Raw genomic sequence first — 10,565 nt, forward strand, 5'->3', positions numbered from 1 at the left:
TTTCTTTTGCTGTGCAGAAGCTTTTAGTTTGATGTTTTTTATCTTGTTGCTTGAGCTTGAGGTATCATATCAAAAAAAAAAATCGTTATCAAGATACAAGTCAAGGCTCTTCAGTTGGGAGGAGCCATGAGCAATCCTCAGACTTGGCCCTGAACTAATCCCCCTGCCTGTGTGTAGCATAGGAACTCTCCCTGCCCGGCACTGACTTTGCTCTGAGGGCAATGAGCTCTGCCCACCTGCCTCTCACGTCAAGCGCTGCCGTGGCCACACAGCTTCCAGAAGTTGTGGCCAGCCCTTCTGGTCAGATGGGACTGCAAGACACTCTCCATAGTGGGTGGGGCTGTGATTCAACTCCTTGCCCGGGTCTGGGCAAGCTAGGCTCTAAGGCTGGCAAAATTTCTTGTTTGAGGCTCTAGATCAGGCAGATCTACACCCTGGCAAGGTCCTTAGAGAGCATCCCCAACTTGGGTCTGCAGGCGAGTAGTGCCGCTGCTTGAGATTACTACTTGGGTAGTACCGGTACACACTCGGTCTGCCGAGATCTGCCGAGATCCGTGTGGTGTGCCCGGGTGTTTCCCCTCCAGTGTTCTGTCACAACCAGATTCCCAGTGGCTGAACCCTGCAGATTCCCCTGCAATCCCTGTGGTGCAGGATCAGAGCAGAGGTTCCTGCAACGTGTCCCACAGTGGTCGTCACCCTTGGGTTCTCTTCCTGCTGCAAGAATTGGAGGCTCAGGAGAGGCCTCTCTGCATGGTGCTGCACTGGCCTGGGGGAGCGACAGTGCATGCAACGTGTCGCTGTTCCTCTTACTTCAAACTGCAGCGTGTCTTGGTCTCTGCTGCGTAGGGTAGAGGGGAGGTGTGCTTCAGCCTCACCCCTGTGTTCTAGGGTTCTCTCCATGACGTCTTGTTCTAGAATCGTTGTTAGTCATTCTAATGAGGGAGAGCAAAGTCAGGAAGAACCTACGTTGGCATCTTGGTGATGTCATCCATTTAAGTTTCTAGTTCATTGATTTTTTTTTTTCAGTATGTTCGCAGAGTTGTGCACCGTCACTGTAATTGTAGGCCGTTTCAACATCCCGCAAAGAGATGGTCTATTAGCCCTCTCCACCTTGGGCAAAAACTAATTTACTCTCTTAATTTAGCATAAAATTTTTAAAGTTCATGTCATAGCATGTATCACTACATTCCTTTCATCGCTAATATACCACATTTTGTTTCCATCAGTTGGGAGACATTTAGCTTGTTTACAATTTTAATTATGAATCGTGTTGTTTTTGGAGCTCATTTATTGTTCACAGTTTGAAAAATAATTCTTAAGCTCTCTTCATTTATTCCCCATTATCTTAAAGGAACAGAAATTAATTTTTTCCATGAGAAAGGAAAAAACAGCTGACCTGACTAGCCCTCTGGCCCTTAGACCTTAGTCTGCCAGTGTTTCGACCTGATTCCTTGGATGACCTCATCACTGGGGCCCTTTGGAGGGATTTATTCAAGAAAATGCCTTCCTTAATAAATCTTTCTAAAGCTATACACCCACATCCAGGAGAAACCTGAAAGAAGTGTAGAAGAACAATGAATACTTCAAAATATATGAATTCTTATTCACTGGCATTTTTGCACTCCAATTAAGACTAAAATTAGAGTTGCCCTTTCTGTTTACACACTCAATATCTGGGGCACATCTTGGGGTCCCAGGAGATGACTCAATGTCGTGCTATAAAAAGCTTTCCTTTCTGTTGGGAGAAGAGGTTTTTTTTTTTATGGTTAATTTGGAAATGATCTGAATAGCTGCTTAGAAGACAAAAGTGGGGGTTTAACTATAAAAATAGGTTTTGATTTTAAATGAGAAAAGGAAGACTATAAAGGTTGACTTTGCTCGGATGTCTTACATCTTCCACAGACTACTGATGTGGCTGCCATTGGGAAAATTGTTCAGAATCGAGAAACTGGCTCTGGGCAAATGAATATTATTGCACTGTTCTGGACATTTCCTGTAGAAGGGATTGGATGCTAATAGTATTTTTTAACTCATGTAGGCCAGGTTTGCCGATTTGTTATTGTATTTTATGGCGAGGGCATGAGTCATCAAAAAGCCTTTTAAATCTTTTCACTTAAAAATATTAAGGATTCAGGGGAGCCTGGGTGTCTCAGTTGGTTAAGGGTCTGCCTTTGGCTCGAGTCATGATCTCAGGGTCCTGGGATCGAATCCTGTGTCCGGCTCCCTACTCAGTAGGGAGTCAGCTTCTCCCTCTCCTTCTGCCCGTCCCCGATGCTCGTGCTCTCTTTCTCTTCTCTCAAATGAATGAATAAAATCTTTTAAAAATAAAATTAAGAATTCAGGGGCGCCTGGGTGGCTCAGCTGGTTAAGCGTCTGCCTTTGGCTCAGGTCATGTTCCCAGGGTCCTGGGATGGAGTCCCACATCGGGCTCCCTGCTCGGTGGGAAGCCAGCTTCTCCCTCTCCCCCTGCTGCTCCCCCCGACTCATGCTCTCTCTCACTGTCTCTCCCTCTCTCCAATAAATAAATAAAATCTTTAAAAATCAATAAAATCAATAATTTAAACAAGATAGGAAAATAAGTTGTCTTCTCTTCTAAACCCAATCAGTAAGTGATGTTAACAGTATAATGCATATCTATGTTTTCCCCCATGCTTATATGGTACAGTATCAGATGGTCAAACATTTTTTTCTCTTTTCAGCTGTAAAAGTAGTGCTAAGACAATATTGCCAAAAGTTTTGGAAAAGAATCACTTGCAGTTTTTGCCACCTAATATACTAGCTGTTTTTTAACATTTCCATCCACTCTTCATACGCGTTACAAGTATTAAATATAGTTTTAATATTTACCATTTAAAAATAGCTGCATAATAATTCATTGAATAGAATATTATAATTATGTAATGATTCCACATTTTAATTGCTTTTCTTAGAACCCTGAAAATACCAAAAAAAAAAAAAAAAGAAAGAAGAAAGAAACCTGAAAATACAGTTACTAGGCCAAAGTATATAAAACACTTTATTTGCCTCTTAATTTTATGTAGTCAAATTGCTATTGAGAAAGAGTTGAATTAACTTATGAAATTAGTTAGAAATTCTGCTCTACCATCAACATCACTTCTCTTGGTACATATTATTTACCAAGATATGGTTTGCATTTCTTTAAACGTTTTATTTTTTAAAAGGTTTGGGGAATATAAACAATTTTTTGCTGGAGAATCTTATCCTAATTGAAAGATTTGAACTAATGTGATAAAAATACTAGATCTTGGTAGAAGAAAAATTTGCCCTATGTTGAGACATGTGTAATATATTCTCTATTGATATATTTGTTTGAAGTCCTTAAGGAAAAAAGATTTAAGGAATTAATTAACAAGAGACAATTAAAAATTTTTATTTTGACCAGTTCTTTATTTAAATGTAATTCTCATGTGACTTCAGGAATCTAAAATATATAGATTATTGAGAAAATTTATTTATTTATTTATTTATTTTAAGATTTTATTTATTTATTTGAGAGAGAGAATGAGAGATAGAGAGCACGAGAGGGAAGAGGGTCAGAGGGAGAAGCAGAGCCCCCGCTGAGCAGGGAGCCCGATGTGGGACTCGATCCCGGGACCCCAGGATCATGACCCGAGCCGAAGGCAGTCGCTTAACCAACTGAGCCACCCAGGCGCCCGATTATTGAGAAAATTTAAAGATAATTTCTAGTGTGCAAGAATTGACCAGAGTAAGCCCCTCTCCCCCAAGGATTGTGCTTTCCCAATTTTTTCACACTCAAGGCACTGAGAAAATACATCATTAAAAGCGTAATTTTAAGATGTCATAGAACATGCCATTTTTTGTAACACACCATTTTTATGTTCCATTAAGAAAGGAAAAGCTTTTCCAATTAAGCAGGCTTTTACATTACTTGGAATTAATATTTTATATCTTACTGGAGAACTCCTATAAATTTTACCAGACATAGATTTTTATCACTCGTGCATACATAAAAAGAGAAATAGTCAAATGCATATTTGGTATACCTAAGATTTCTGGTCTGACTTTCTGAGTCACTGTTGACTCGGATGTCTCCTTTTTTCTCCCCAGTGTTATTCTCTGTGCCAGTAAGAGAGCATTTCTTAAAAGAATTCATAAACACCAAAATCATCGGTGCTGTAAATCAGCTTTATAATCCTATCAAGTTAGTGTCTTTGTGAAGCTTCTTCAGGGATGTAGCTAAGTGTATCTGATTCACCTACAACTGGCGCCCAAGAGCTTGAAACCTGACACCCACCCGGCAGGTTTCTCTGCCGAGCTTTTCAAGGTGCCTGTGGAGGCCATGCCAACATTATGAAAATTGCCACCTGCTCAACCACAGTTATAAGATACAGCCTGGGGCGCCTGGGTGGCTCAGTCGTTAAGCATCTGCCTTTGGCTCAGCATGATCCCAGGGTCCTGGGATCGAGCCCCACATCGGGCTCCCTGCTCAGCGGGAAGTCTGCTTCTCCCTCTTCATCTGCCTCTCCCCCTGCTTGTGAACTCTCTCTCTCTGGCAAATAAATAAATAGAATCTTAAAAAAAAAAAAAAAAAGATACAGCCTGATTTCAAAGACGTTAAAGCATGGAAGAAAATGTGAGTCTCAGCCATTAAAAAAAAAAAAATGAAATCTTGCCATTTGCAACGACGTGGATGGAACTAGAGGGTATTATGCTAAGCGATACATGTCAGTCAGAGAAACACAAATACCATATGATTTCACTCATGTGGAATTTAAGAAACTAAACAGGACCACAGGGGAAGGGAAGGAAAAATAAATCAAGATGAAATCAGAGAGGGAGACAAGCAATGAGAGACTCTTAATCATGGAAACACACTGAGGGTTGTTGGAGGGGAGGAGGGTGGGTGGACGGGGAACTGGGTGAGGGGCACTAAGGAGGGCATGTGATTTAATGAGCACTGGAATTAATTAACTGGGTGTCATATGCAACTGATGAATCATTGAACTCTACCTCTGAAACTAATAATACACTGTATATTAATTAATTGAATTTAAATAAATTTTTTTTTTTAGTGTGAGTCTTAGCACAGATAGCTATAATGGATAGATACGTAACGCATTTATACCAGTGGAGTCCAAGGGCAGCCCCTGCCTTACTCTGGCTGGCATTCTTGGGCCACGTACCTACCTTTTACATTGCTGGGGTCAGGGGGATTGACGAGTAAGGTGGGCACCAGACTTGTTGCTAAGAATGACTCTTCACGGGGGAGGCAGTAAGATTCTAGTGAAGATGAGTCAGTATTTCCATTCCTGTTTTTCCCTTAAATAAACTAGTGTCAAAACAGCTTATTTTTAAAAATAGTTTTCTTAAAATTATTTAGCATATTCATATTAAAGCAAAAGTATTTGGTTGGGGAATAGATAATTGCTTAAATAACCGTTTCCACTCAGTGAAATAGGTAGAACGTCTATATTGCAACAGTTGGAAAATTTCTAATTTTCTCCTAAAGTCCTGGAGTTGTCTGGGGAAAGAAGATTCGCGAAATATCTGCCATACGCCTTGAAATTAATTTTGCAATGTTTACTAAATTCTGGAAATGAACTGCTGTGCTGACATATTTTGTCAGTCTTGAAACAGATGGGATTCTGTTTGAAAAGGAGAAATTAATAATTTTTAAGAATCTGTTTTAATAAAAGACTTAAAAACTGTCCCTGTTAATGTTGAATTCTGGTCACGAGCTAGTAGTTTAGGTAATTGTACAGAAACTGTTTTTTCAACATTTCCCTTCAGTAAAGACAATTTACAATTCCCTAGAAAGACTCCTTTGTACCAAAAAAAACAATGCTCTTTATTTTATGTTTTAATACTCAGTAAATGCTTCTGTTTTGCTATCATTTTTCACAGTAAGTATCAGGAAACCCAGAATGACTTCATAATTTAAATAAATCTATCCTGGAATGCCTGGGCGGCTAAGTTGGTTAAGTGGCTGCCTTCAGCTCAGGTTCTGATCCTAAGGTCCTAGGATCGAGTCCCGCATTGGGCTCCCTGCTCAGCAAGGAGCCTGTTCTCCCTCTGCCGCTCCCCTTGCTTGTGCTTCCTCTCTGTGTCAAATAAATAAATAAAGTCTAAAAAAAAAAAAAATCTATCACTTCTACTTGTCCTGTTCCCATAGAAACTTAAAAATATTGTTTGGTATTTTCCCCCTTTCTACTTAAAAGATGTGTGCATATTTACAATCTTGTTTCCCTTTATTTTATTCACTTGTGTGTCACATGTTGCCATCGATTCTAGTGAATGTAAATGCATGTGTAATCCTACTAGATCCCAAAATTCTTAAACATTTCTTACCTAAGTATAACATAACGTGGTATCCAAATCTTATGTGTACCGATGGATACCTTTTTAGAGATATGTAAACCTATGCAACCACTACCTAGAATCAGGATATAAAATATGTGAGTTCCCAGAACCCCTCTCATACCCCTTCGTTATCACTACCAACCTTATCCTAAAGGCAACAACACCCTGAATTCTAACACTATAGATAAGTTTTGTTGTCTTGGAATTACATAAATAAAATCACAGAATCCTTTTTTTGGCTTCTTTTGTTCAACATGATATTCATGAGATCCATCCATGCCATTGTGTGTAGACATAGTTTGTTTCACTGCTGTATTGTATTCCAGTGCATGTTAAAATCAGCATTAAAAAAAAACAAAACAATTTTCCCCAAAGATAACAGGCTTTGAGGAATATAGTGATTTGCAGCCTCCCCCCCACTCCCCGCTTTGGATTTGGTCCTTGGGTCCTAGTAGAATGGGTCCTCCATTCCTCCTTTCTGAGCCCAACAGGAATTATCCTTCTGCTGCAGACCCGAGAGTGGGTCTGTGGGTGGGAGAAAGGAGTTTCCTAGGCCTGCTAGATCTAGAGACATTTCCCCTCAACCCTGGCGGGCCTGGCCCTGCCCCTGCCCCTGCACCACCCCCTAGGCTCCCTGGCGCTCGAGCGCCCCCACACCCCCCGCGGTGCCTTGCACTTGTTTTTTTTTCCTCCAGAAATCCAGGGGCAGGGGTGATGGGGATGAGGCCTGTCAAGGGGGTCGCAAGGGAGAGGAGAGGACAGGCTCTCAGGAATCCTTTATTTTTACAGCAATAATAATGACAGTGGGGAAACATGAGGGAGAAAACCAGACCATTAAAACTGCTGGTGGTTTAATCCCCCCCACCAAAAAAAATCAACTTTAATTCTGATGGACATTTGGGTTATTTCCAGTTTGGGGCTATTATGAATAGGGGTGCCATGAGCTTTCTTTTATGTGCCTGTTGGTGAATGTAAGTTTGCATTTCTATTGAGTGTAGGGTCATGTAGCATATGCTGGGTCATAGTGTAAGTTCACCTCTGGTGTTCCCTAACAGTGCCCCAAACAGTACGCAGGTTCTGCACACCCTTGCTAACATTTAGTGTTGGCAGACTCTTCAATTTCAGTTATTCTGGTGAATGACTAGTAAGATCTCATTATGGTTTTTATTTCCTTGTCTAATTTCTATTGAGATATATATGCACGAGAATGCACAAATTCTACAGGCAGAGGAGCTTGGTTAATTTTTTTTCATAGAGCTTAATAACATTGTTTCAATCACTTTAATAGAATTTATTATTTAGAGCAGTTACAGATTCACAACAAAGTGGAGTGGAAAGTACAGAGTTCCCGTAGACGCCCTGGCCCCCAACATGCACAACCTCCGCCATTATCAACTCCCCCCACCAGAGTGGGACATTTGGTACAATCAATGAACCTACTACACTGACAACGTCCTAAAGACCCAAAATCCATAGTTTACATTCGTGTTCACTCTCGGCATTGTACATTCTATGGGTTTGTACAAATATATAATGACAGGCATACAGCATTATGGCACCATACAGAATAGGTTCGCTGTCCTAAAAACCCTGTGTCCCACTGAATCATCCCACCCTCCTAGCAACCACTGATTCTTTATTTTTTTTTTTAATTTTTGCTTCCCTGGGTGGGCCCAAACACCACTGATTTTCTATTGTCTCCGTAGTTTGGCCTTTCCTAGAATGTCATATAGTTAGAATCATATAGTGTGTAGCCTTTGCAGACTGGCTTCTTTCACTCAGTAATATGTGCTTACGTTTCTTTCATGTCTTTTCACAGCTTGATAGCTCATTTGTTTTTCATCTTAAATAATATTCCGTTGTCTAGATGTACCACAGTTTATCTAATCACCTATGGAAGGACATCTTGGTTGCTTCCAAGCTTTGGCAATTATGAATACAGGTGCTATAAACATCCTTGAGGAGGTTTTTGTGTGGATGTTAAGTTTTCAATGCCTTTGGGTAAATACGAAGGCATGAGATGGCTGGATCACTTGGTAAGAATATGTTTAGTTTTGTAAGACACTGCCAGACTGTCTTCCCAAATGGCTGTACTATTCTGAGTTCCCACCAGCAATGAATGAGGGTACCTGTCGCTCCAGCATTTGGTGTTGCTAGTGTTTAGAAATTTGGCCATTCTAATAGGTGTGTAGTGGTACTGTCGTTTTGCTTTTCAATTCCCTAATGACATATGGCGCTAAACATCTTTTGCATATGCTTATTTGCCATCTGTATCTTCAGGAAGGTGACTGTTCAGGTCTTTGTCCATTTTCAAATTGGGTTTTTCATTTTCTTATTGTTGAATTTTAAGTGTCCTTTGTGTATTTTAGATAACGATCTTTTTCCAGATATGTCTTTTACAAATCTTTTCTCTTCTTTTCTCTTCTTCTCGTCTCTTCTTCTCTTCTCTTCTTTTTGAGAGAGAGAGAGAGAGCACATGTGCAAGTGGAGGGGGGAGGGGCAGAAGGAGAGGGAGAGAGAATCTCAAGCAGGCTCCACACTCAATGCAGAGTCCGACATGGGGCTCAGGCTCACAGCCCTGAGATCGTGACCAGAGCCGAAATCAAGAGTCAGAGGCTTAACCGACTGAGCCACCCAGATGCCCTGCAAATATTTTTGCCTAGTTTCTGGCTTGTTATCTCATTCTCCTGACGATGTCTCTTACAGAGCAGAAGCTTTTAATTTTAAGGAACTCTTGCTAAGTTTCTTAGAGCTTAATACATTTTTACACACACATATCCTATGGAACCACCACCCAAATCAAGATATAGAATATTTCCAGAACCCCAGAAGATACCCTTCTGGCCCCACCCCTAAAGGTAAACCACTGTTTAGGATTTATCATAGGTTAGTTTTGCCTGTTTTTTAGCTTCACGTAAACAAAATCACGCAATACGTTCAAGTTTGTGTCCAGCTGCTTTTGCTCAACATAATGTTCTTTTTAAAATTATTGCTGCATTATAAGAATATACCATAATCTGGGGGCGCCTGGGTGGCTCAGTCGTTAAGCGTCTGCCTTCGGCTCAGGTCATGATCCCAGGGTCCTGGGATCAAGCCCCGCATCGGGCTCTCTGCTAGGCGGGAAGCCTGCTTCTCCCTCTCTCCCTCCCTCTGCTTGTGTTCCCTCTCTCATTGTGTCTCTCTCTGTCAAATAAATAAAATCTTTAAAAAAAAAAAAAAAAGAATATACCATAATCTGTTTGCCTTTAGGTGGACATTTGGGTTTTTCCAATTTGGGACCATTATGGATAATGCTATGAACATGTTTGCAAGTGTTTTTTAATACACACATGCATGCATTTATATGGGTCTATCCCTATGTGTGAAATTGCTGGGACATCAGGAGTGCATATGAAAAACCAATTCAAATGTTGGCGGCGGAGGGGGGAAGGGGGGCAGTGTTCTCTACACCAACAGTGTTTGTGTGAACTCACATTCCTGTCAGCAGAGTTGGAGAATTCCAAGTGCTCCATATTTTTGTCAGTACTTGGTGTTTTAGCCACTCTGGTGGTTACGTACTGCAGGTGCATTCTGATTTTAACTTTTATATCCCTGATGCAGTAGCATAGTTTTTCATATGCTTGTTGGCCTTTTGGGATATCCTCTTTTGTGAAAAGTCTGCTCAAGGGATTTGCCCACTCTTTTCTTATTGTGTTGTCTTGTCTTTCTTATAATCGTCAGGAGCTATTTAGATATTAGATATTCTGAATGTAAGACTTTTGTTAGACATATGTATTAAAAATGTCTTCTCCTCCTCTATGGGTTGACTTTTTACTCTTGACGAAATCTTTTGCTTAGCAGAGGTTCTTAGTTTGATGAAGTCCTGCTCATCAAACATGCTCTTTGTGGCCAGGGCTTTTGTGTCTTCCTTGAGAAATTCGTTACCTACCGTAGAGTCATGAAGATAATCTCTGTTATCTATTAAAAGCTTTAGTGTTTCACCTTTCACATTCAGATTTACAATCTACCTGGAATTAATGTGTGTACGATGAGAGGTAGAGCTCAAGAGACACTGTTCTGTGTGGATATCCACTTGATCCAACACCGCGTTCCAGAAAGTCCTCTCTTTCCCCACTACACACATCAACCATGTGACTGTCCATGTGTGGATCTGTTCCTGGACTCTGCATTTTGTTTCATTAGTCTGTTTGTCTATTCTTACACTAATGCCACACTGTCTGAAT

Source organism: Phoca vitulina, unplaced genomic scaffold (genome assembly GCF_004348235.1).
Source record: "Phoca vitulina isolate PV1807 unplaced genomic scaffold, GSC_HSeal_1.0 scaffold53, whole genome shotgun sequence".
In the NCBI taxonomy this organism is placed as follows: domain Eukaryota; kingdom Metazoa; phylum Chordata; class Mammalia; order Carnivora; family Phocidae; genus Phoca; species Phoca vitulina.